Below are 26562 nucleotides of genomic sequence, written 5' to 3'. Positions count from 1 at the left end.
GCAGCATGTCCTATGGAGTACACACATATATTTTATTTTCTCTGGGGTAAAATAATACTAACAGTATATATCACCCTAAAGGATACCAAAACAATACCAAAAGAACAGAATTTGAGAATTCAGTCACCATCACAATTCATCATTAAGAACTGTGTTAATTATAATTATGGTTTTTCTGTATTAAAGACATGTAGACATATATCCTGAATACACATTTACATATTATATCAGAATTAGAATAGATATATGAAGATACTTTATTAATTTCACAGAAGAATGGAATTAGGTTAATTTGGGGGCAGAAAAAAAATTGGAAATGCATTCATACAGGAGCTCTTCAAAAGGTTCATGGAGGGACAGACATGATGGAACTGCAGGAAGTCCCTGCTTGGGACACTGGCTTCCCAAATCAGAGTGCCTGCTTTTGAGTCCTTGCCACTCTGCTTCTGATCCAGCTTTCTGCTAACATGCCCTCTGGGAGGCAGCTGGTGAAAGCTCAAGTCCGTGGGTCTCTGCCACCCACGTGGGAAGCTTGGATTGAGTTCCAGCCTCCCAGCTTCAGCCTGGTGCAGTCCTGGCTGTTGTGTGTATCTGGGGAATGAATCAGTGGATGGAAGATTTCTCAGTACGGCTGTCCCTTTCTCTCTGTGATCCTCTGCCTTCCAAAGAAAATGAAAATCAATAACAAAACAATTTTTGAATAACAGTAATAGAATTTTAAAAGTCATGTTCATGGAAAATGTGCATTATTGAAAAACTATGCATGCATGAATTTCAAAACTTTTGCACCAAAATCAAACTTTCTTTAACTTAAAGTTTCCAGGAGCTTTCTGAAGTTCCTTTGTATCTAACATAAGTTCAAAATATTAATGTCTGTTAATATTACATATTTATAAGTGAGTCAGACATGTACAGAAATTCATTAAATGCTAATTATTTTATTTTGATAATTTAAGAAAGGATTTGTAGTTAACAAGTGTACTGGTGTTCTTCACTTAATTTTTTATAGAGTAGTACTGGCCAAAATGATCTCTTGACTCTCAGATTCAGGACATTTACACACTGGTATTAACCAATTGATTAATTGACTATTGAAATGACTTGACTGCACAGTCAGATTTGAAAGTAAAGCTCTAAAATTGCAAGGTCACCATATTAATCCATTATGCTATCTGGGTCACTGCTTTTTAGCTTTAATGAGACTCACTCTTGTAATTCAAGCAATGAATTTTGTCTCAGCAAGGATTAGAATTAAAAGCATTGGAGGATGAAGCTCTTAACGTATCTAGAGGTCAAATGTGTTGTATAAGAGGAGTCTGGTGGATTTCACTTAACATTTCTCTAGCATTTTCAAACTTAAAATAATGGGGACCATTTTGTGGTGCTAATAGAAGCTTGTTTGTTCACTCTGAGGCGACCTGGGGAAATTCATGCAAAGAGATGGTGTATGAGAGAGAGAGAGAGAGAGAGAGATACAGTGGTAGGGGGAGAGGGAGGGAAAGGGAGAGGGAGAGAGAGGAGTATAGAAAAAGAGAAGGGTAGGGAAGGGATATATGGTTATAGCTGAATATTAAAACTTTAAAAATCAAATTAATAACATTATCATTATCTTATGCTGTTTCATAAAAATTTCCACTGCAATGATGCTTAGTAATTACCTGCCTGCAAATGTTATTGTGATTTGGAAATATGAAGGGACCTAAAAAACTTTGTGGAAAATGGAATTTAAAAATAAGTTTATTTTGGGCAAAACAGCTGAAGCCAATGCATAATATTTTTCACAATGCATTTTCTTGGACTTTTAAAAGAACTCTCATATACATGGCTTTCAAACAATTTTTAAAATTAACTTATCTGAGTGTTGTGGATACACACATACACACACAACCACACACACAGACCAGGCAGAAGCCAGGAGCCTGGACCTCCATCCTGGTCTCCTACATGGATGGCTCTCTTATTAGTCAATTTCACCCTATTAGACCTTTCCCAACTCTTGTTCTTGATCTATCTTCAAGCTCAGTTCCAGGTATCCCAGACTTCTGGCTTTTTCTGGGGAAGCTTAGTCTTACCCCATGACTTTGTCTCTGCTCCCTACTCAACTTTTTGTTTTTCTGCAATCCAAACTGTATTTAATCCTTCAACAGTAGCTCATAATTCTCCTTATCTTGAAGTCTCTCATTAAGCCGTTACTACTATGCAACAATTCATGTTAGAGCTGCAAGGGTCCTTAGTGACTCTCTCAGTCTGGGAAGGAGGAAAGTGGGAGAGGGGGCACAGTACAGACTTGTTGAGTAGATATATAAATAAATATGAATGAATGAGTGAAGTCCATGGAGCTTAAATGCCTTTCTCAATATGGGAGCTAAAATCTGCATCTCCCAATTCCAGTCATTGATATGTCACTCTGTATTCAGCAGCTGATTCAACATTTTACATATCCTGTAGACAGAGTTATGGTTAATGATTAAAAGTACCTTTCCAAATATTGTCTACCCAAACCAATGTTTGTTTTTTATCTAGTTCAGGCCAATAGGCCTCCACTCATACTTCCTAAAAGAACTCATTTCTTCACAGATGCTCATGTAACCTTACAATTAGTCCTCCTTATGAAATAATCTAGTTTTCATAGATATCTTTAATGTTGTACCATTGACAGAAGGCATCATAAAAATCAGGGCTGACTTTTGAAAATCCAAAGATGCAGTCTAGTCTCAGTCTCTATCATTTTAAGGATTTACTTACTTATTTATTTGAAAGACAGAGTGACAGAGAGAGAGGGAGAGACAGAATGAGATCTTCCACCTGCTGGTTCATACCCCAAGTGTCTGCAATAGCCAAGGTTGAGAGTAGACCTGAAAAGAAACTTAGAGGAGTATACATTGTGCCACAGCAGGTTAAACCACTGCTTAGGGTGTTCACATCCTGTACCAGAGTGCCAGTTTGCATCCCAGCTATTGCAGTTCTAATACAGCTTTCTGCTAATGTCCCTAAGAAGGCAGTGAATTATGACTCAAGTGCTTGCGTGCCACTCATGTGGGAGACCTAGATGGAGTTCTTGGCTCCTGGCTCCTGATTCCAGCTTCCTGGGATACAATGGTGAGGGCTCAAGTAATTGGATCCCTATCACCCATGTGGGAGACCTGGGTTGACTTCCTGGCTCCCAGCTTTGGCCTGGCCCAGTTCCGCCTTTGCAGGCATTTTAGAAGTTGAACCAGCAAATGGGAGCTCTCTCTGTCCCTATCTTTCTTACATAATAAAAAAAGTTAAACATTTTTACTAGCAAAATCACATTTCAAATTTATCTTTCCAAAAGTATTTAATTGGTATCTTAATTTCTGATTCACATAAGTCCCAAGTCACAAAGCATGCATTGTTTGTAACACAGTCATTTTGAGTCTACTTCATCTCATTCTATCAAAAACCTCATGACTTAAGCATACGACAAGAAATGATTCTTAAGTTGATTTTCATATACAGTTTCCAGATTTATGACTGCAACTAAGAAAGTTCCAAAGGCTAAGAGCAATCTCACTTTATAACACCTATAGAGTGCTCCCACCATTTTATTTTCTCATGTTAATTTGTGATGTTGGGTAGACCTTAGCACACTAAAATCTACATTCCCACCCTGGCCCTAGAAGTAGAAGTAGGTGTGGGCACAGAAGAGTAAGGAAACAACTTGGGGAAGGATGGTGAAGTACTCAGGAGGACACCCTTTTTCCAGAGATTCATCATTAGTTCAAAATATAGTCACCCATGCCTTTAGGTCCAGCAGGCAGCAGCCTACTGAATGAAGAACAGCCCTACTGTGTGGAAGGTGATAAGCACAAACGTGAGAGCTCAGCCAGCTCTTCAGCCATGGATGCAGTTACCAACAGTCGGACCTCAACATCATGGTGATATCCCTGAATGAGGAGGAATGTTTTCATTTCCTCATGCTTTCATAGGAAGCAGTTCAGTATTAATCACTGCCTAATAGGTAATATGGGGATAATTAAACTGGATTGAGTCTGATTACTGAAAATAAGAATAATTAGTTAGCTCATGCAGGTAAGCAAATGTTTTGATTGATAATTTTCTTCTGGAAACGTATTGATTGACAACAGCTCCTTAATATCAAACATAAATCCTGAACTAGCAAAATACTATTTTCTGTTAAGGCCCAATGTTTTTAATTTATTGTGAATAACTCACATAAGTCATGCTTAATATCAATGGTTGTTCTCTCTGATTCTTCACTGATTGCTTTTCTTACTACAACTTTCCTCCACTAAATGATTCTCTGGCAGCTTTGATATGAGTCAGCTTTCTTGCACCCAGGTGAGATTCACCATGGCTTCATCCACCAGGGATGTTATAAAGGGAGCTGGCGCTCTGGTGTAGCAGGTCAAGCTGCCTCCTGTAGCGCCAGCATCCTATATGGACACCAGTTCGAGTCCTGGCTGCTCCATTCTGATCCAGCTCTCTGCTATGGCCTGGAAAAGCAGTAGGTGAAGGCCTAAGTCCTTGGGCCTCTGCACCTGCGTGGGAGACCTGGAAGAAGCTCCTGGTTCCTGGCTTCAGATCAGCACACCTCTGGCCACTGTGGCCAGTTGGGGAGTGAACCAGCGGATGGGAGACTTCTCTCTCTCTCTGCCTCTGCTTTTCTCTGTGTGTAACTCTGACTTTCAAATAAATAAATCCATCTTAAAAAAAATAAATGAGGATGAAGGCCTATTTCTGCTTGCTAGACTTCACTATTGGGTCATGACTCCTGGTAGAAAAGTGAACAAAAGTTTTCCTTCTCAAACCTATGTTTTTCCCATGTGACCAATTTCTGTTGATGGTATTTTCATCCCTTGTTGCATGTACTCAAAATGATTGTTACTCTTGTCTCTCATTTTCTACCAAATGCTTTGGAGTTCTGGGTCTATTCTAAAATATTGCTTCTTTCTTCCAATTATTTCTTCCATTTTCATGCAATTCACCGATTTCAGGCCTTCATTTGCTCACCTAAAGACAATCTCTTCCCAGAATTCATCTTCATGTGCTGTGGGCTCAACACCTTTCCAATAGCTGCCTACTTGGAAAAATCCAAACTCCTCAGCATGGCATGAAAAGTTCTAGATCAACCTTAGTGCCTACAATTGCCCTCATATATTCTATTGCTCAGCCAAATTCATTGCTATGCTTTTCCAACATCTCTTCCCTGGATCATGCATCTTTGCCTATGGTCCTCTTTCATTATTCAATAGCCATTTTATGAACATTGCTCTCTGGAAACTTTTACAAAGAGGAAAAAAACCCACCACTTTTTGTTGTAGATTACCCAGTACTTTAAATGCTGAGCCTTATAACTCCAGATGAGCTAGCTATGCAGGGATGACTGTTTTGGACAGGCCTGCAGAAGAGCGGAAAGGTTAAATGATCTCCGATCTCTCTATAAGCAAATATTGTTGCAGAAATGAAATATACTTATTTTACATACATGTGCTTTTCCCCCCAATTTCATGATGCCATTACCATTTTCACACATCAAAACCTTGTGAAGTATAATTCAACAATCAGCTTATCACGAAGCTCCAGAGCTTTCTTCTTCTGACCTGTCAATGCATTTTTGTTTGTACTTTCTTTATGGAACACCACTTGTAATTTCTTAGTCTTTTGTGCATGTACCCTCTACCCAGTAATCTCCTTGATTAGTCCATGACTAACGCATTTGTCAATCCCTCATGAGATCTCTTCTAGTTAATTGGTATTCCAAGCATTCAAAGAATATTTTCTGTATCAGTACCTAACTGGAGGAATGAAAACTACTGACACATAGTGACTTTAACTACTTTCATGATTATTTTTCTTTCCTGTGAACTTCATCTAGCATTAGACACAGTATGAAAAAATGTGATTCATATGCTTCCCTGTATGCCAGAAAATTTTCATCTTGAGAGACAAGCTTCCAGAAGTAGGCTGTCTGGCCCATCTTCTGGCTAATGGAGGGCATCTGCAGCCTCCCTTGCAGCTGTAGATGGCCATGACGCCAGGATGGGTGTGAAACCGCCGTGTGGTACTTCCAAGGAGTCCCTCTTAGGGGAGGAGCTCAGCTTCCTTTGTTCTTTTCTCATCCCTGAGGGCAAAAATGTAAGGGTGCTTATTCGAGTTTGGCAAAATGTCTTGGACCATGAGGTAGCATGATAAAGATGTTGGAGACACAAGAAAGAAGCAGCTCAAGGGTCTGATGATCCAGGAGCTTGGATAGCCTACTGTGTAGCCTAGTACTACACAGGAGTCATAGGAAAGGGAAGTAAACATCCACCTTTGCAGACTCACTGTAACTTTGGGTTTTCTGTATATGCAGCTGAGCATAACCTCAACTCATACACCTTAACAGTTACAAGCTCAAAGTGCAGAAACAGGAGTGCCTGTGGTGGCGCAGTAGGTTGGAACTCCACCTGGGACACCAGCATCCCATATAGGAGTATTGGTTTGAGTCCTGGCTACTCTGCTCCCTGATATTGCACCTGGCAGGCAACAGATGATGGCCCATGTTCTTGAGTTCCTGCCCCCTCACCATGGGAAACCCAGGTGGAGTTTCAGGTTCCTGGCTTTGGTCTGGCCCAGCCCTGGCTCTTGCAGGCAACTGAGGAACAAACCAGCAGATGGGAAGACTTCTCTTTTCTCTTCCTCTTTCTCTGTCACTCTTCTTTCAAATAAATAAAAAAGTGTTAAAAAATAATTATGGGGGCTAAAAAAGTCAATTACATTCATGGAGGATTATGTTGGGGAAGAAGAGATTTCATTCACATTTTTTTTTCTCAATTAACAAAAAGCAATAAAAGTACCAATAAAGTCAATTTAGAAACCAAAGAAGACAGCATATATGCCCCCTCATGCCCTGCCTTGGGAACCCCAGCCTGACACAAAGGCTGCCTTCCTGCCTCCCCTGCCTACTGACCTGCAGCTGTAGTATCAGGTTGAAGTTGGCACCCAAGTGGGGAACTTCATGTGCAATATTTGATACATATCCCAACATGTGTTTTCACTCCATTTGCTGTGGGATGGAAAAAAAACCCACTCCTGTTGCTCATCTCAGATGATCATTCTCAAAAATGAGTATTAGTTTGGTGTAACTACAATGCAAAAAAAAATTCTTGGAATAATAACATTAGTTGTATTACTCACTAAATGGTGTTAAAATTCAACACTTGAATGCCACCAGACCCAAAGGCCTGCCTTTAGGTGCTTAAAAACCATGTGTGTTTCACAATCCTTCTGTAGTCTTGTTATTCCTTCAAATATCAGCATCCTTGCTGATCCAACACACCAGCCTTGAAAGCTATCATTATCTCTGCCTCTAGCAGACAATCTATATCAAAACAGTTGTACACATAAAACTCTAACGATGCCTTGGCTCTCTCTGCTCCGATCCAGCTGTTTGAGTGAAGAGCAGTTGGTGAACAGAGCGCTGGAACATGGGTAGCCCCGAGGCCTTATTTGCTAATGTGGCTCACCAGCTGCTGCTTTCTCTGGTCTACGCAGGCAAGGCCTGGAAGTCTGCCAGTTGCAGCAGGAGCAAGAGAACATGAGGAATCTCTGAAGTCCTTCCATCTCCCCCTGTCTGTCAGCATCTGACACCCTCTGCTGTTGAACTTTCCCCAGGGCAATGAGGAGAGCCTGCCGACTTCCACTGTGACAAGTGCTTACTCTCCATCCCTTTCTTTTTTTTTTTTTTTTTTTTTTTTTTTTTTTTTTATTTTTTTTTTATTTTTTTTAACTTTTATTTAATGAATATAAATTTCCAGTATACAGCTTATGGATTACAATGGCTTCCCCTTCCCATAATTTCCCTCCCACCCGCAACCCTCCCCTCTCCCGCCCCCTCTCCCCTTCCATTCACATCAAGATTCATTTTCAATTCTATTTATATACAGAAGATCAATTTAGTATAAATACTTCAACAGTTTGCACCCACATAGAAACACAAAGTGAAACATACTGTTTGAGTACTAGTTATAGCATTAAATCAAAATGTACAGTACATTAAGGACAGAGATCCCACATCAGGAGCAAGCGCACAGTGGCTCCTGTTGTTGACCCAACAAATTGACACTCTAGTTTATGGCGCCAGTAACCACCCTAGGCTGTCGTCATGAGTTGCCAAGGCTATGGAAGCCTTCCAAGTTCCCCGACTCTGATCATATTTAGACAAGGTCATAAAAGACAGGTTGAGGATAGTAACCAATGATCCTAAGAGTGGCCTTAACCAGGTCTGAACAATTATACAGCATTAAGTGGGGAAGAGGACCATCAGTACACACAGGTTGGGAGTAGAGCCATTGGTGGTAGAGTAGAGGTTATGATTACAAAGGAATGAGGCCCAAGTGCACTAGACAGGGTCTAGAACAAAGGACAGAGTCATTATTAGAGGAGCTAAGAAAGGTGCTGTTTAAGCTACAAGTAATTTTTCTGGTTGAGAGGCAAATAGAACTGATAGAAGGGGCTTGATAATAATCTGGTGGGCTTTAGGCCTTGTAAGTTAAGAGGCCCAGACCTATCTATCTCTTCACATGGGGTATATCCTAAGGGAGGTGTGAACCTCCTAGGGGAAGGCACTCTGTTGACTTTCATTACTTGGCTGGCCTGGGAGGAGAGCTGGCCAGGTAAAGGCAGGGGGCATCTCTAACAAGAAATTTACAGTTCTGCCTGCAATGTTGCTGACCCTACTTGGCTGTCCCCTCAACTGCAGTGGTCACTTTGGAAGTTGGGCTGAGTGAAGGGCTTTTCAGCTTAGAGCCAATAAGATCTGTGGCTCTGACCTGGGCATCCTTCGACTCCAGGGCAGGTCCATTTCCAGTGATCCAACTCTTGGCAGAGCTGCCAGGGCTCTTCACAAGCTGACTTCTGCTGAAGCCCAGGCTTACCACATTGAAAGCCACTGCAGTGGACTGGCCTGTTGGGTCTCCTTGAGGGCAGATCACTGTACAGATCAGCCATTAATAGGCCTGCCACCCATTGCTTCTGATGCCTAGCTTTCTTTTCCTCCTGGTTTGTGTTAAAGCAGACCAGAGGATGCAAGTCAAGGGAGTGCCCGTGTCCCATCTCTAATCTTCGGTGGCCTGAACTACAAGTCTATAGTCACAGGCATGTTCTGTAGTAGTTTTTCTAAGGTAGACAATGCCCATGAGGAAAATTATATTCTCACTTTAAAACTTTCTTTCCCTTTGGTCTGAAAGGGAGGTTTTTTTTTTCCTACTTACTGTATACTTCGCTGATGGCAATGTGAATCTAGCTATGAGATTATTAGTTAAGTTCATATTTTGGCTATGCTATTACAGAAAAATGTTAGCCATCTCTTATAAGGTCTAAAGATTAAATTGTGCATCCTACAGATTCCTTCATAATAGAATTAGTTCCCTACCTTGAAGAGAATAGAGAAGTGAAAGAACAAGTTGGGCTTATAATAGAGAGATGAGGGAGCAAGTCCTAGATCACTTGCTGACAATAGCAATATTACATGAATACTTAGCAAACCGTTTCAACCTTTAGATAAGAACTTAATAAAACATTTACCGGAAGGTCCAATGCCTTCTATAAATTTTAAGAATCATGTATTTGAAAACACGTCTTAAATATCTAACATGGTGTAGTTTGTTTAACCAGTAAACTTAAGCACAACCATATAAAATGTTTTTAGTTTCTTTCTACCAACAAGTTTAAAACATATGATACACAGATTCAGGTCATACAAATTAAAATGTATCTTTGATTGATTTTAGCAGCTTAAATTTATGGACAATCTTATCTAAAAGCCATTTAAAATAAAACTCTTAATAAAATTTCCCCATGTGGAAATACCATATGTATGCACATATAACATAGCATAATAGACCAATATCAAAATCCAAAATATCTGGTTGAAATAAGATTCCTTAAAATCATGACATAACATAGACCAAATCTGATCATTGTTACAAGGTGATCATTCAAGTCTTTGAAAATAAGCACATAGTTAAATAACCCATAGCTCTTCATCTCCTCCCTCTCTTTTTCCACTCTTAGATTTAACAGGGATCACTTTTCAGTTAAAATTTAAACACCTAAGAATAATTGTGTGTTAATTACTGAGTTCAACCAATAGTACTAGAACCACAACAACAACAACAAATACTAAAAAGGATAAAGTATTACATTGTACATCTAAAGTCAGGACAGGAGCTGATCAGTTCATTGTTGCTTATAGTGTCCATTTCACTTAACAGGTTTCCCCTTTGGCGCTCAGTTGTCACCGATCAGGGAAAACAAATGATATTTTTCTCTTTGGGACTGGCTTAATTCACTCAGCATGATGTTTTCCAGATTGCTCCATCTTGTTGCAAATGACTGGGTTTCGTTGTTTCTTACTGCTGTATAGTATTCTATGGAGTACATGTCCCATAATTTCTTTATCCAGTCTACTGTTGATGGGCATTTGGGTTGGTTCCAGGTCTTAGCTATTGTGAATTGAGCTGCAATAAACATTAATGTGCAGATGGCTTTTTTATTTGCCAAATTAATTTCCTTTGGGTAAATTCCAAGGAGTGGGATGGCTGGGTTGTATGGTAGGGTTATGTTCAGGTTTCTGAGGAATCTCCAGACAGACTTCCATAGTGGCTTAACCAGTTTGCATTCCCACCAACAGTGGGTTAGTGTCCCTTTTTCCCCACATCCTCTCCAGCATCTGTTGTTGGTAGATTTCTGAATGTGAGCCATTCTCACCGGGGTGAGATGGAACCTCATTGTGGTTTTGATTTGCATTTCTCTGATTGCTAGTGATCTTGAACATTTTTTCATGTGTCTGTTGGCCATTTGGATTTCCTCTTTCGAAAAATGTCTATTGAGGTCCTTGGCCCATCTCTTAAGTGGGTTGTTTGTTTTGTTGTTGTGGATTTTCTTGATTTCTTTGTAGATTCTGGTTATCAATCCTTTATCTGTAGTATAGTTTGCGAATATTTTTTCCCATTCTGTTGGTTGCCTCTTCACTTTCCTGACTGTTTCTTTTGAAGTACAGAAACTTCTCAATTTGATGCAATCCCAAATGTTAATTTTGGTTTTGACTGCCTGTGCTGTTGGAGTATTTTCCAGGAAGTCTTTGCCTGTGCCTATATCTTGCAGGGTTTCTCCAATGCTCTCTAATAATTTGATGGTTTCGGGTCGTAGATTTAAGTCTTTAATCCATGTTGAGTGAATTTTTGTGTAAGGTGATAGGTATGGGTCTTGCTTCAAGCTTCTGCATGTGGAAATCCAATTTTCCCAGCACCATTTATTGAATAGACTGTCCTTATTCCAGGGATTAGATTTGGATCTTTGGTCAAATATAAGTTGGCTGTAGATGTTTGGATTGATTTCTGGTGTTTCTATTCTGTTCCATTGGTCTATCCATCTGTTTCTGTACCAGTACCATGCTGTTTTGATAACAACTGCCCTGTAGTATGTCCTAAAATCAGGTATTGTGATGCCTCCGGCTTTGTTTTTGTTGTACAGGATTGCTTTGGCTATTCGAGGTCTTCTGTGTCTCCATATGAATTTCAGCATCATTTTTTCCAGATCTGAGAAGAAGGTCTTCGGGATCTTGATGGGTATTGCATTGAATGTATAAATTGCTTTTGGGAGAATAGACATTTTGATGATATTGATTCTTCCAATCCATGAGCATGGAAGATTTCTCCATTTTTTGGTATCCTCTTCTATTTCTCTCTGTAAGGTTTTGTAGTTTTCATCGTAGAGATCTTTAACGTCTTTGGTTAAGTTTATTCCAAGGTATTTGATTGTTTTTGTAGCTATTGTGAATGGGATTGATTTTAGAAGTTCTTCCTCAGCCGTGGCATTGCCTGTGTATACAAAGGCTGTTGATTTTTGTGCATTGATTTTATATCCTGCTACTTTGCCAAACTCTTCGATGAGTTCCAGCAGTCTCTTAGTAGAGTTCTTTGGGTCCCCTAAATAAAGAATCATATCATCTGCAAAGAGGGATAGTTTGAGTTCGTCCTTCCCAATTTGTATCCCTTTAATTTCTTTTTCTTGCCTAATAGCTCTGGCCAAAACTTCCAGAACTATATTGAATAGCAGTGGTGAGAGAGGGCATCCCTGTCTAGTACCAGATTTCAGTGGAAATGCTTCCAACTTTTCCCCATTCAATAGGATGTTGGCCGTGGGTTTTTCATATATTGCTTTGATTGTGTTAAGGAATGTTCCTTTCATACCCAGTTTGCTTAGAGTTTTCATCATGAAAGGGTGCTGTATTTTATCAAATGCTTTCTCTGCGTCTATTGAGAGAATCATATGGTTTTTCTTCTGCAGTCTGTTAATGTAGTGTATTACGTTGATTGTTTTGCGAATGTTGAACCATCCCTGCATACCGGGGATGAATCCCACTTGGTCTGGGTGGATGATCTTTCTGATGTGTTGTTGCAATCTATTGGCCAGAATTTTATTGAGGATTTTTGCATCTATGTTCATCAGGGATATTGGTCTGTAATTCTCTTTCAATGTTGCGTCTCTTTCTGGCTTAGGAATTAAGGTGATGGTGGCTTCATAGAAAGAATTTGGGAGGATTCCCTCTTTTTCGATTGCTCTGAATAGTTTGAGGAGAATTGGAGTTAGTTCTTCTCTAAATGTCTGGTAGAACTCAGCAGTGAATCCATCTGGCCCTGGGCTTTTCTTTGTTGGGAGGGCCTTTATTACTGTTTCAATTTCTGTGTCAGTTATTGGTCTGTTTAGATTTTCTATGTCTTCCTGGCTCAATTTAGGGAGGTTATATGTGTCCAAGAATCTGTCCATTTCTGATAGATTTCCCTGTTTGCTGGCATACAAGTCCTTGTAGTAATTTCTGATGATTCTTTTTATTTCTGTGGCGTCTGTTGTTACGTTTCCCATTTCATCTCTGATCCTATTGATTTGGGTCTTTTCTCTTCTTTTTTTAGTTAGTTGGGCCAATGGGGTGTCAATTTTGTTTATTTTTTCAAAAAACCAGCTCCTTGTTTGGCTGATTTTTTGTAATGTTTTTTTGGATTCAATCCTGTTGATTTCTTCTCTGATTTTAATTATTTCTCTTCTCCTACTGGGTTTGGGTTTGGTTTGCTGCAGGTTTTCTAGATCTTTGAGATGACTTGAAAGCTCATCTATTTGGTGCCTTTCCAATTTCTTGATGTAGGCACCTATTGCTATAAACTTTCCTCTTAACACTGCTTTTGTTGTATCCCATAGGTTTTGGTATGTTGTGCTGTTATCCTCATTTACTTCCAGAAAATTTTTGATTTCTCTTTTAATTTCTTCTATAACCCATTGTTCATTCAGGAGCATGTTGTTCAATCTCCATGTGTTTGCACGTGCTCTAGGGATTCCTGAGTTGCCAATTTCCAATTTCATTCCTTTGTGGTCTGAGAAGCTGCATGGTATGATTCTAATTCTTTTGAATTTGCTGAGACTTGCTTTATGGCCTAGTATGTGGTCAATCCTAGAGAGGGTTCCATGTACTGCTGAGAAGAATGTAAAGTCCTTAGATGTAGGATGAAATGTTCTGTAGATATCTGTTAGATCCATTTGGGCTATAGTGTCATTTAAATCTACTGTCTCCTTGTTGATCTTCTGTCCTGATGATCTGTCTATCTCTGAGAGTGGAGTATTGAAGTCCCCCAGTACTATTGTATTGGGGTCTAAGTCTCCCTTTAAGTCCCTTAACAAGTCTTTTAAATAAGCTGGTGCCCTGTAATTAGGTGCATATACGTTGATAATCGTTATATCTTCCTGTTGAATGGATCCCTTAATCATTAAATAGTGCCCCTCTTTGTCTCTCCTAACAGTTTTTGTGGTGAAGTTTATGTTGTCCGATATTAAGATGGCTACGCCCGCTCTCTTTTCATTTCTGTTGGCGTGGTATATCTTTTTCCAGCCTTTCACTCTCAGCTTGTATGGATCATTGTTGGATAGATGGGTTTCTTGTAAGCAGCAAAAGGATGGGTTTTGTTCCTTAACCCAATCAGCCAATCGGTGTCTTTTAACTGGACAGTTCAAGCCATTAACATTCAATGTGACTATTGAGAAGGAGTAACTTTGCCCTGCCATTAGCCAAAGATACTTTCTAATATATGGTTTGAGATTCCTGTGATCTTTTGGTGTGAGGTTTCCTACCTTTACCTTCTTTCATATTGGTGACCGTGTTTCTGTGTTTCTGTATGTAACACATCTTTAAGCATCTTTTGCAGGGCTGGACGAGTGGCGACAAATTCTTTCAATGTCTGTTTGCTGTGAAAGGTCTTTATTTCACCTTCATTCATAAATGAGAGCTTTGCAGGATATAATATTCTGGGCTGGCAGTTTTTCTCTCTTAGCACCTGGGCTATGTCTCGCCATTCTCTCCTAGCTTGCAGGGTTTCTGAAGAGAAGTCAGCTGTGAGTCTGATTGGAGATCCTCTGAGAGTAATCTGGCGTTTCTCTCTTGCACATTTTAGGATCTTTTCTTTGTGTTTCACTGTGGTGAGTTTGATTACGACGTGTCGTGGTGAGGATCTCTTTTGGTCATGTTTATTAGGGGTTCTATGAGCTTCCTGTATTAGGATGTCTCTGTCTTTCTCCAAACCTGGGAAATTTTCTGCTAGTATCTCACTAAAAAGGCCTTCTAATCCTTTCTCTCTCTCCATGCCTTCAGGTACTCCTAGAACCCGAATGTTGGGTTTTTTAATAGTATCCTGTAGATTCCTGACAGTATTTTTTAGGTTTCTGATTTCTTCTTCTTTTCTTTGATTTGATTGTTTCCTTTCCTGTTCTCTGTCTTCTAAGTCTGATATTCTCTCTTCTGCTTCGTCCATTCTGTTTTTAAGACTCTCTAATGTGTTTGTCATTTGATCTATTGAATTCTTCATTTCATTATGATTTCTCATCACTATCACCATTTCTTGTTCCACTAGTTGTTTCAATTCATTTTGATTCCTCCTTAATATTTCATTTTCACGAGAGAGATTTTCTATCTTGTCCATGAAGGATTTCTGTAGTTCAAGAATTTGTTTTTGAGAACTTCTTAATGTTATTATCAATTTTTTGAGATCTGATTCTTGCATTTCTTCAATCTCCCCATCTTCATAATCTTGAATTGGGGTGTCTTTTTCATTTGGGGGTGTCATAGTGTCTTCCTTGTTCTTGTTAGCTCGGTTTTTGCGTTTGTTGTTTGGCATGTTGGAGATATTTGGTTTCTTCACTGTGGTGTTTTTTCTTGTTACACTATGGCTCTATATTAAGTGGACTGTCTGCTTTCAGTGGTGCCTTAGAGGCTTGGGATGAGTGTGGACTGAGAGCTGTGTTTGGTTCCTCAGGGCTGAGGGTGCGTCAAAGATGAGACTCCCAGGTTAGGTGTGGTAAATCTCTCTCTTTTTTGATTCAAAAGGGAAGTAATTCCGCACAGCTGAATGTAATTGGAGGTAGTTAGCAGGCAAATGATATACCCACAGGAGCCAGAGATCGGAAGCTCTTTCCCACGGACCACACAGGGAATCTCTGCTGCCCTCAGTGTGGGCACCAATTCTCCCGCAATCTCCCACTGGGTTGCCAAGTTAGATGCTAATCTCCTGTTATTTCACCCCTCCCCCCAGAGTCAGGTTTTTCTGCTAGGCTCAGGGCTGGCGCAGACCTGAGGTCGCCCTGCTTATGACGTATGTCCAAAATGGCGCCTGCTCTGTCTTGCTCGCCTTTGAGAGGTGAGCGGAGAGAGAGAAACTTGTGTCTGTATCGGTCGCTTTTTTTTATTTTTTTCCTCTCTCTCTTCAAGTTAGCCTGGTGAACTTTTCCCCACGAAGTTTCAAGCCTCGTTCCCTCTAGCCTCCTCTTTCCGCTTGCCCGCTGGTGTCTCGGGTTATTGTGGTTCGGCTCACCTCGCGTTCCAGCGCTGGTGCGTTGAGTCTGCTGCTGGTGTCCCGATCTTGGGCTCCCACGCTCTCCACGCAGGTACACTGTGAATCTCTAGTTCCGGAAGAGTTTCCTATGCTGTTTTATCCCCTACTCTTCCTTGACCCTGCAGTATCTCCACTTATATTAACCTGTCTCTCTCTCCAGCCTAATAGTGTGCTTCCTGCCTATTCCGCCATCTTGCCCGGTATCCATCCCTTTCATATATGCTGTCGAACACATACTATGCCTAGCATCTACAGAAACACTTCTGAGTCTTGCTGTTGGTCGTCCAAACAGCCTTGCATGATTAATCAGGGCAGGAAGGCAAAGCAGTTCCAATTTTCTTAGGAAGAATGCACCCCAAGAGTCTATGAGAAGAATGTAAATGTTGCTATTATTTAAGTCCTCAATTTGATTACATATTTTTTCCAGGGATTCAATTAATATGTAAATGTATATGCCAGAACAAATGTGCAAGTAAATTCAATAATCGAATTTTATTTATTATTTTCCTAAATGCATTTCCAAGAGAGAGCTTAATTATTTGTTGTCCAAACATATTAAAAGAGTCATTTCTTTGTGATCTTCTTATGTGATCTGTTTATTATTTGGAAACGTGCACCCTAAATTAGCTTTAATATTTTTCTTGTTAGGCTTTGACACTGAACACTGATAATTAATGTTAAAAGTGGGAAAATATGGAAAAACATGCATAGCACATGCTATATTTTTAAAGATTAAGGAAAGTGAGATCAAAAGAAAGGCTGGATATTTTCATGAAAATGTATTTCTTTTTTTTTTTTTTTTTGATAAGCAGAGTGGACAGTGAGAGAGAGAGAAAGAGAGAAAGGTCTTCCTTTTCTGTTGGTTCACCCCCACAATGGGCGCTGCGGCCAGTGCGCTGTGGCCGGCGCACCGCACTGATCTGAAGCCAGGAGCCAGGTACTTCTCCTGGTCTCCCATGCGGGTGCAGGGCCCAAGCACTTGGGCCATCCTCCTCTGCACTCCCGGGCCATAGCAGAGAGCTGTACTTGGAAGAGGAGCAACCGGGACAGAATCTGGCACCCCAGCCGGGACTAGAACCCGGGTTGCTGGTGCTGCAGGCGGAGGATTAGCCTAGTGAGCCACGGCGCCGGCCAAAATGTATTTCTATCCTGAGTATTTTATGTCAGAACAGCTTCATTTCAAGTCTAAATTTCTAAAATCAAAATCATTTTTGAATTTCATGATTAGAAGTTCTACTTTTCTTCCACAAGGCAATAGGAACAATTAAAGTTCAGGTTTCTTTACAGTAAGCTCAAATAGGATAGCTGTAGTTTAGTAACAGTAAAGAGTCATGCTTAAACTAATCACAAGAACACAAACCTCCTGGAGCACAACTGGTGAGATGTTTCCAGCCAGCCAGACAGCAATCCCTGGAGCTATCACCTTAGTGAAGACAACAACCGCCTGGAAAAAACAACGCTCCTGCCCACACAAACTTCTGGAATGCCTGACCTTCGTCATCATTCAAACCACAACCATTTCTTTATGGAAATCTCTTTCATGAATGGGACCTTGATTCCTCAAGGGATTTGGTGTGCTGGAGGAAAAGATCACAGAAGAGTTTTAAAAGTGAGGCTAAAACAAAAAAATGAAAAATGATGGCTAAAATAAAAATCACACACTGGCTAAATACATTATTATTTTTGGTAATGTTCTCCCAGGGAAAAACTGAAGCCCAAATGGGGAAGAGCAGGAAGCAGCAGAGGGAGGCAGGGCCTCAATCCCTCAACATCCCAGTGTCCTCACCTGGCCCAAGCCCTCTTCCCTAATTCTACTTCAGCCACACCCAGCAGATTCACAAAGAAGCATGCCAGTTGCCTTCAGTGTATTCGTCTGCATTCATTTTCATAAACTACAGGAAAAACCATTTGTCTCCATTTCATATGATTTCTATTTTTTTTTCCTTTCCATAGATGGGAGATGGTGTGACAGTCGAGGGAACCCTGCTCACAACATCAGCCTGCCTGTGTGTAATGAGTTATTTTAGTTTTCATTCATCTGACCTTCACTTTCCACCTTGTGAAACAGAGACAATCTTTCAACAAGTATTTAGTGAGTGCCTACTGTATACCAGGTACTGTCGCAGATACCAAGTAAACAATGGTGACCCACAAACCAAAACCCCTGCCCTTATGCAGCTCACTTTGTCATGGGGGAGACAGCACAACAAGTGCTATACGTCGTTTATTTGATAGTGATACGTTTGAGGAGACAAACAGGAGAGAAGTATACTGACTTTCAAAGCTTGCCTTACAGTATATTATGAGAATTAACTAATATAAGGGCTATGAGAGTGTTTTGTCAAAAAGAAACTTATGTTGGTGGAATTAGTTCATGCTGATGCTTATGTATGTATGTATGTATGTATGTATGTTTGCCAACATCTTTGGGTTCCTGTCCCTGGCTAGTTCTGGTTCACAGTGAGCCACTGACATAATTGTGACCAAACATTCTGGTAGCTCAAAGCTTGCAGCTATGGAGTCTTGCTTGGGCTAAGTGGGGCTGCTGGCAGTCCACGAGCCATAGGGTTTCACTGTGAGAAAGCAAACAGCCTTGATAAAGGTTGACCTTCTAACCTACATTTTAATAGCTCCATGATCAAGGTTAATAGGCTAACTGGTAGATATATGGTTCAGAAATTTTTTACTGTATGAAAAGATATTGCAGTCATAGTTCAGCATTCTCTTCCATAAACTCTGTATATCTAATCTCTCCTTTGGATCATCACGAGGGCCAGGAGGTTATGGGGTACAGTGATGCCTTTTAACCGCACAGTTGGAAAGATGTTGTGACTCAGATTGAGCTGCCCCATTTCTGATTGCTTCATGCCAATGCTATTTGTCTCCTGCTGTGATTTTTAAACTATCAACGTCAATATTACCAAGCTCAACACTGTGCTTCAGCGAACCCTGGAAAGGGCTCCCCTGCCCAGCACAAAAAAAAAAAAAAAAGAAAAGAAAAATGCAAATGGGAATGGGGCAAAGTTTAATTTTAAAAGGCAAGGAGCATCTCTCATAACTCCAGTGGATGGCAGGACACGAGGGACTTACGCACTAGAAGCTAGGGCTTGTCCAAAAGGATTTTGGGGATCATATGGTTCTCTGGTTCCCAAAATATCTGAATTAGCAGTTCCTACAAAAATATTTGACACCTTTGGGAACAAGAGTCTATGAATCTGCTCCAGGTCTACCTATGATCAGAGTCAGTAAAGCCCTTTGTGTATATAGATCATGCCTTTTGCATCTGTACTACAAAGGGTAGGCAGTGAGTGTTGTGTTCACAAGGGGTTATAATTTGATATTAAAAGTGTATTCAAACATGCTAATGTCTGCTCACATCTCTTTTCACTTTGACATGCCCAGAGAAGAGATTGAGTAATGTGCCTTATTTTCAAAGGATTGTGTGCACTGAAACACAAAGAATGGATTGGAAGGGCAGTTGATAAGAACACTGGGAAGTGCTGGGGGATGTGCCTTTTGTGGATCGTGGCTTGCCTCTAGAACTAGCTCTGGGTGTTTATAGCAGCATGAGTCAGCCAAAATGCATCTTTTATACTATATTTAAACCTGAGGATTCAACTTGCCTTCTCATACTTTCCACTGGAATGTTAATGGGATGCTAGCAAAAATGGAGATGTCAAGTGGAATACTGACTTCTTAGCATCAGTTCAGAACATTGATATTGAGTTCATTTGGAGGCTCTTAAATCAGTAGATGTATGTGTCATTCAGCATCAAAATACATCTCAAGAAGGAAAATTAAAACCTTAGATTCTACTGGAAACAGACAGCTTCCCTATACAGAATATTTGTATGCTCTCAATTTACTGGGGACTTGAGAAAAGAACAATCTTAAATTAATATTTTATTATGGAAATCATACAATAATCCTTTTACTAATATATTACAAAACATTAGAATAGCATGAAGCCAAGATAGGAAAAGGCTAGAAATTCTGTACTACTGAGCATGGCATTAATGATGCGGGAAAAATCAGTGTAAGAACATTACCATGTCTCTCAGTTCCTTCAAAGTGCCTGACTCTGTAAGTGACCTTAAGCTCCTTTAAAACAATTAAAAGATTCAAATATTTGTCGGCAAAAATTTTATAACATGTTAGATAATGGGATGAATGGAGTTATATACAGTCTCTATATTTCTGGGTATACCTAATTTAGTTAATATTAACATTACTCACTCATTTGTGCCTTTATATACTTTCAGTCATAGAAGGTCAAGGTCTCAAAACTAATCATAAAAACTACTGACTGCTATTCATGCTAATATAATAACCCTTTCTTTAAAACAACTGCCAATAAATTTCATTATAAAAAAGTTATTAAAAGGGTTAAAAACCTATTAAATGTCAAAGAATTTGCCTGACTCAAACTTCTAATAAAGAAAGAGAATAGGCTTTCTTTCTGAATTATTTAAATCTTTACTGACTGTGCATTGAACCATGAAATTAGAAAAGTGTTATTAGAAGTGTTCTCTGGTTTTTATAAAAGTTGGAGCTCAGAATATATCAAGCCATAGTCTTTAACTAGACTAGTGAAAGCTGGAGGTTTTTAATCCCAAATATATGGCTTCTACTGATATAAAGGTCATAATTAAAACTCTATCCTGTAACTTTGTGATAATAAAATTATTATTGCAGAAGCACACAGACTCATTTAGAATATATGAGCTACATGTTCTAATTTTAATTTGGACAAATTTCCTCAAATTTTTTTTTTGATCTTTCCATGTCCACTAGCATAGACCCTCTCAACCAATAATTAGATTTAATAGTAACTAATTTTAAAGCACTAACATTAATAATTTGAATTATCTATCATTTACAGGTTTAACACCTACCAAATAGACACTGAAATTAGATAATTACGGGGTGAGGTGTTACAAAGAAAAGACCATAATCCTGCATGATGATAACCCTGTGTTGTAGATAGCATAAAATAAATTTGGGTATCAAGGATTCAACAACAGTAAATATTTGACATATTAAATCTCTTCCTCCAGTGTACCACACTTAGCTATATTGACATAAAGTGACATCAGGGCAAGGGTTTGGCAGTTAAGATTCCACGTGGGATGCCCATCCCATTTCAGAGTGTCTGGGTTCAAGTCCTGGGTCCAACTCCAATTCCAGCTTCCTTCTAATGTGCATCCTGAGAGGCAACACATGATGGCTCGAGAACCTGGGTCCTTGCCACCCAGGAGGGAGACTTGGATGAGTTACTGGCTCTCAGCTTCCACGTGGCTCAACCTGAAGTGTTGCAGGGATTTGGGGGAAGAACCAATGGGTGGAAGATCTCTCTCTGTTTCTCTCTCTCCTCTCTGTCTGTCTTTCAAATAAAATGAAAACAAGTAAACATTTTTTTCTTTCCTTCTTTTTTTCCCTTTTTTTAAAAACAGTCTGTACCTGACAAGTAGATCATGGACTAGTTTCCTCAATTGCTCAGTCCTAGCCTTCAATCACCATGGTTTGAAGCACTAATATTAATAATATGTATTACTTATTGAACCCATCTTACATAACTAGTACCATGCCAAGAAGTTTTAATGCATTACAAGACCATTATAGTCATCACTGCCATTGTACTCAAGGGGACCAAAGGCTCACAGAGAGGAGTGTTAGTTATTCAATCAGTGAATCAACTAGAAATTGTCACAGGCTGCCTGATCTCAAAGTATAACAACAACCATGACACCTACACTAATAGCCCAGTGTATGCTCTCACGTTACTAGATGTGCTTTTAACAAAACAGAATTGGAAGGCTTGCTAGGGAAGGCTCAGGTAGAACCTAGAATGAGAGGGTATAATGCACTGATTCCTCGGGTAGGAAATTCAATTCAAAATTTTTTACTGAACACTATGAGAGACCCTGGCGGGTTTGTTCCTATGCTCAAGGATCTTCCCGGCAAGAAGAAAGACCATAACACAAATCAGAGGGGATTAATGGTGGTAATCCAAAACACACTGCTGTAAGCTGCAGAGGACAATGGTGCAACCAGGAGCATGTTTGTATTACACTGTGCTGCAGTGAGCAACACTCAGAATTCAGAATGCTTTTTACATAGACAGGCACATGAGGAATGAAAAATGGATCAGGCTTAACTCTGGAGGGAATATAGTTGACACTAGACACACCATTTGATTGCTGCACAGTCAGTATGTCTGCTATGTTTTTAAACAAGTAATGAATTGCCTAAGATAATGTGAAATAAAATGGAACAAAAATAGGGCAAACACGCAGCTTTTCATCTAAAGGATAACTTTAAACCTTAGAAATGAAAATATAAACAAATCATGCTTTTCAAAAATTCAATAAAGAGCAATCTCACAGTTTGAGTTTTGTATGGGAATTATAAATTTGATCATAACGAATTTCATCATTGAAGTCTTAGAAGGCTAGAAACTTAGTCTGTAGCTTCAAGATGATATGCTGAAGAAAAAGGCCATTCTAACTGAAAGAAGACAACAGCTAAAAATTCACTAACATCTGCTGCTACATCAGTTGAGAAATCACTGCACCAGTCCTCAAATATGGATCTGATGGCTCAGAAATAACTTGGGTTTTCCAGTGGGCCCTAAAAATACATTTATGGACACAGCAAGAGTATTCATTTTTATCTGGCTTTTTACCACATCCATTTCTTTTTCCCTTTTTTGCTTGTTTGTTTTCAAAGATTTATTTTATTTATTTAAAAGGCACAGTGACAGAGAAAGAGAGGGAGATACAGAGAGAGACTGAGTGATCTTCCACTCACTGATTCACTCCCCAAATGGCTGCAGTGGCTGGGCCTGGCTGAACCGGGCACAGGTCAGGTTTGGGTCCCCAGCATGCATAGCAGGGGTCCAAATACTGAGCCATCTTCTGTTATCTTCCCAGGCTCATCAGCAGGGAGCTGGATAAGAAGTGGAGCAGCCAGGACTTGGAACCCATGCTCATGTGGGATGCTGGCATTTCTGGCAGCAGCTTAACTGCCATGCCACGACACTGGCCTCCAACATTCATCTCAGTGGATGAAAATGTTGCCCGTGTACATGTTGTTCAGAGAGTGTCTGGCTCAACCACTTTGAAAAAAAATTTTCCTTATATTGCCCCCCTTGACAATCTGCACCATTCAGTTGTTGGTGAAGTGTGTTACAGGGGTGTGGGGGTAGGAGAAGAAGAGAACCAAGATAGCAGGAGAAAGTGGAAGGTGCACAGGTCTCAGCATGGGCCTATTTATTTATTTTTTATTTATTTTTATTTTTTATTTTTTATTTGACAGGCAGAGTGGATAGTGAGAGAGAGAGACAGAGAGAAAGGTCTTCCTTTTTGCCGTTGGTTCACCCTCCAATGGCCACTGCAGCCGGCGCATCTTGCTGATCCGAAGCCAGGAGCCAGGTGCTTCTCCTGGTCTCCCACGCAGGTGCAGGGCCCAACGACTTGGGCCATCCTCCACTGCCTTCCCGGGCCATAGTAGAGAGCTGGCCTGGAAGATGGGCAACCGGGATAGAATCCGGCTCCCCGACCAGGACTAGAACCCGGTGTGCCGGCGCGGCAAGGCAGAGGATTAGCCTGTTAAGCCACGGCGCTGGCCAGCATGGGCCTAGATCGGGCTCATGGATCAATTATGTGGAAGCTCAATATCTATCTGAGACAATAGGCAAAAGCAAAAGGAATTTGAAACACATTACTTGTGAGGAATGGAAACTGGGTAGACAGTTTGCTTGCAAAACATTTTTTTAGATAGTGATGTACTCTATATTCATATATATATTATATATATATAATATATATATATGAGTGTGTGTGTGTGTGTATCTAAGAAGATGGAAGAAATCATTTTGAACATCACCATTCAGATGGTAAATGTTTAAGGAAACAGATATGTTTACCCTGATTTAAACATTATACAATGTATACAAAGTATGAAACATCATATGGTGCCCCACCAATATGCATAGTTTTTATATATCAGTTAAAAAAATCAGCCAAAAAAAGTTTCCTTTCCCTTCAGTAGTAAAAGACTAAATGGATGCTTGATGGGCTTTGGCGGTTGGTATCGGTAACTTCCAACACAAAGAAGGCCCTTCTCTGTATTGCATTCCACCTTAGATAAAGACAACTTTTCCTGCTTCATCATGAAGTGGCATCTTTCTACGTAATCTTCCTGAGGAAGATGGTGGAGGGGATTCACTGGGGAGCTGTGGACCTCAAAGACAGAGCAAAATCTACAGGAACAGTTTCTTCCTTTAATTTACCCTTTTTATTAATTATTTTTAAATTTGAGAGAGAGAGAAGAGAGAGAGAGAGAGAGAGGGAGAGGCAGAGCAAGAGAGAGAGAATCTTGTCCACTGGTTCACTTCCCAAATGCCTAGGAGCCAGGAAATCAATCCAGGTCTCCCATGTAGCCATCATTGCTGCCTACCAAGCTCTGCATTAACAAGATGCTGGAGTCAGGACTTGAACCCACGTACTGCATATGAAATGTGGACATTCCAAACCGCTTGGCTCTGCAGGGACCATTTCCAGGCCACTTTAAGCTTTCAAAGTTGTCTACAAGGAGTTCAACCCAACAATGGGGGTGAGGGTGGGGGACACATGTGCTGACTGCAATGGCTCTGACCCGGCCCTGCCATGGCAAGCAGACATTTCAGAGCAAGAGTTAACCAGCTGCTTGTGTAGGCTGAGTTTTCCTGTCAATAATCTGGATAAAATATTTTTATCAAGATGTCCAAATATCCCCAGGAAGCAGGGTGTCTTTTATAACTTAGTTGGGTATTTTAGTAACTCTTCTGATTCTTGTTGAAAACTGCTCTAGAATGCTACCATCCACTTTTCTGCCCCAGTTAAACACCTGCTTCTAAATGAAATGGATTGTACAACTGTATTTTTCATGAATCTCAAGGAAGTCCAAGAGCAGAAATTCTCCTTTTACTGTTCACCTTGTAGTTTTGTGCCTGTGGAATGTGGATTACACTGGACTTCGTGTATGCTCATCTGTGGTCACACCCGTCTTATATTTTCTTTTCAGACTGTTTATTTTTATTTACTGGAAATACAGGGGCAGGGAGATCTCATTCACTAGTTTACTCCCCAGGTGCTCACTACAGCAAGGGGTGGGTCAGGTCAGGAACCCATTTAGGTCTCCCAGGAGGGTGGCAGTGGCCTGAGTACTTGAGTCACTACCTGCTGCTTTCCAGGGTGTGCATTAGCAGGAAGTTGGAGCTGAAGTGGATGTGGCTCTTGATCCTGGGCACTCCAATATGCAATGCATGCCTCCTGTGACACAAAACCTGCCCCACACCCTTCTTAATAAATATATTTCTGATCTTAAAGGTACTATATGAGAAGAGAACAGAACACAAGACAAGAAAGGATAAGAGAAATACTATAGAAGCCAGATAATTGAGAATTTTATTTGATTGCACCTTGTTAAAGGTATTTTAATCTGTCTGGGCTTTTTAAGATTAGAAATAATAATTTATTGTTTTGTTAACTTTTGTTATAGTAACAGCACTGTCTTTTTTTCTTTTTTTTTTTTATTTGAGAAACAGAGAGAGAGAGAGCAAGACACAGACACACACACACAAACACACAGATAGGCAGAAAAAAAAATCTTTCATTTGCTGCTTTACTCCCCAGAAGTTCACAACATCTAGGGTAGGAACAGGCAGAAGCCAGGAGCCAGGAACTCAATCTGCTGTTCCAAGTGGGTGGCAGGGGCTCAACTGCTTGACCCATCATCTCTGCCTTCCAGGGTGTGTATCAGCAGGAATCTGGAATTCGGAGCCAGAACCAAGACTCCAACCCAGGTGCTCTCTATGCTGCTTAAATGATGGCTAAATGCTGACCTTTGGCATATTTTAACAACAATAGCAAATTACACTCTGGATGAAACCTAAAGCCTTTTTGAGAGTCAGTCTATTTACTAGCAGAACTACATAAGCAATAGATCCTATATTGTAAAACAGCTACTGTGGAACAAGGAGGACAGAGTCATCAAGCACTGGTTCAACAGTACAGTCCCACAGAGGCAGAGTTCTGGACATGAGAAGGATGAAATTATTTTAGAATTTGCATGATTACTGGACTGATAAACTCCAAACACTTCAATGCCATGGTAATAAAAATAGCAGCATTATTTATTACTAAAATTGAATTGCAACAAAGTAACTGATAGGAACAACTGTTGTATTAAAGCTTACTTTTGGACACAAACTTTCATGCATTTGATCTTTTCCTTGAGCAAGGCCACAATGTAGTCTTAATTTAGTTGATTTTTTTTGCCTGCTGGAAAAATCTTAATAGCCATACATAATAGAAGTGGAATCATTCTCTCTAGTCATTTTCATATTGATATGTGTGAATCTGCTATCCCCTTTACTCCCTGATTATAAAATAATCCAAATACCAGTGTCAAATTGAGTGGCTTTTAAAAGAATGTTCAATGTGTGCTACTGCAATGCAAGATATTTCTTGCAAGTTATGAAAAATGTACTTTGCTCATGGATAAAAAGTGGCTTAATGATATGGAAATAAGTTCATGGTTCGTCTATATTGTATTTACAACTTTGTGTCTATAACATATTTAATACCACTAGCATAATTATATGACCACAAGATGACAA

At 40.0% G+C, this 26562-nt stretch overlaps 1 protein-coding gene across 2 annotated transcripts in view; it reads right to left on the bottom strand.

Annotated features, from left to right (window-relative positions):
* Positions 1-26562, bottom strand: part of TOX (thymocyte selection associated high mobility group box) — a 338355-nt gene that overhangs the window by 50194 nt on the left and 261599 nt on the right. The gene's annotated exons all lie outside the window — the stretch shown is intronic.

This window comes from Lepus europaeus, chromosome 4, assembly GCF_033115175.1.
Source record: "Lepus europaeus isolate LE1 chromosome 4, mLepTim1.pri, whole genome shotgun sequence".
NCBI classification, from domain to species: domain Eukaryota; kingdom Metazoa; phylum Chordata; class Mammalia; order Lagomorpha; family Leporidae; genus Lepus; species Lepus europaeus.
This window is presented reverse-complemented; position numbering and strand designations above follow the sequence as displayed.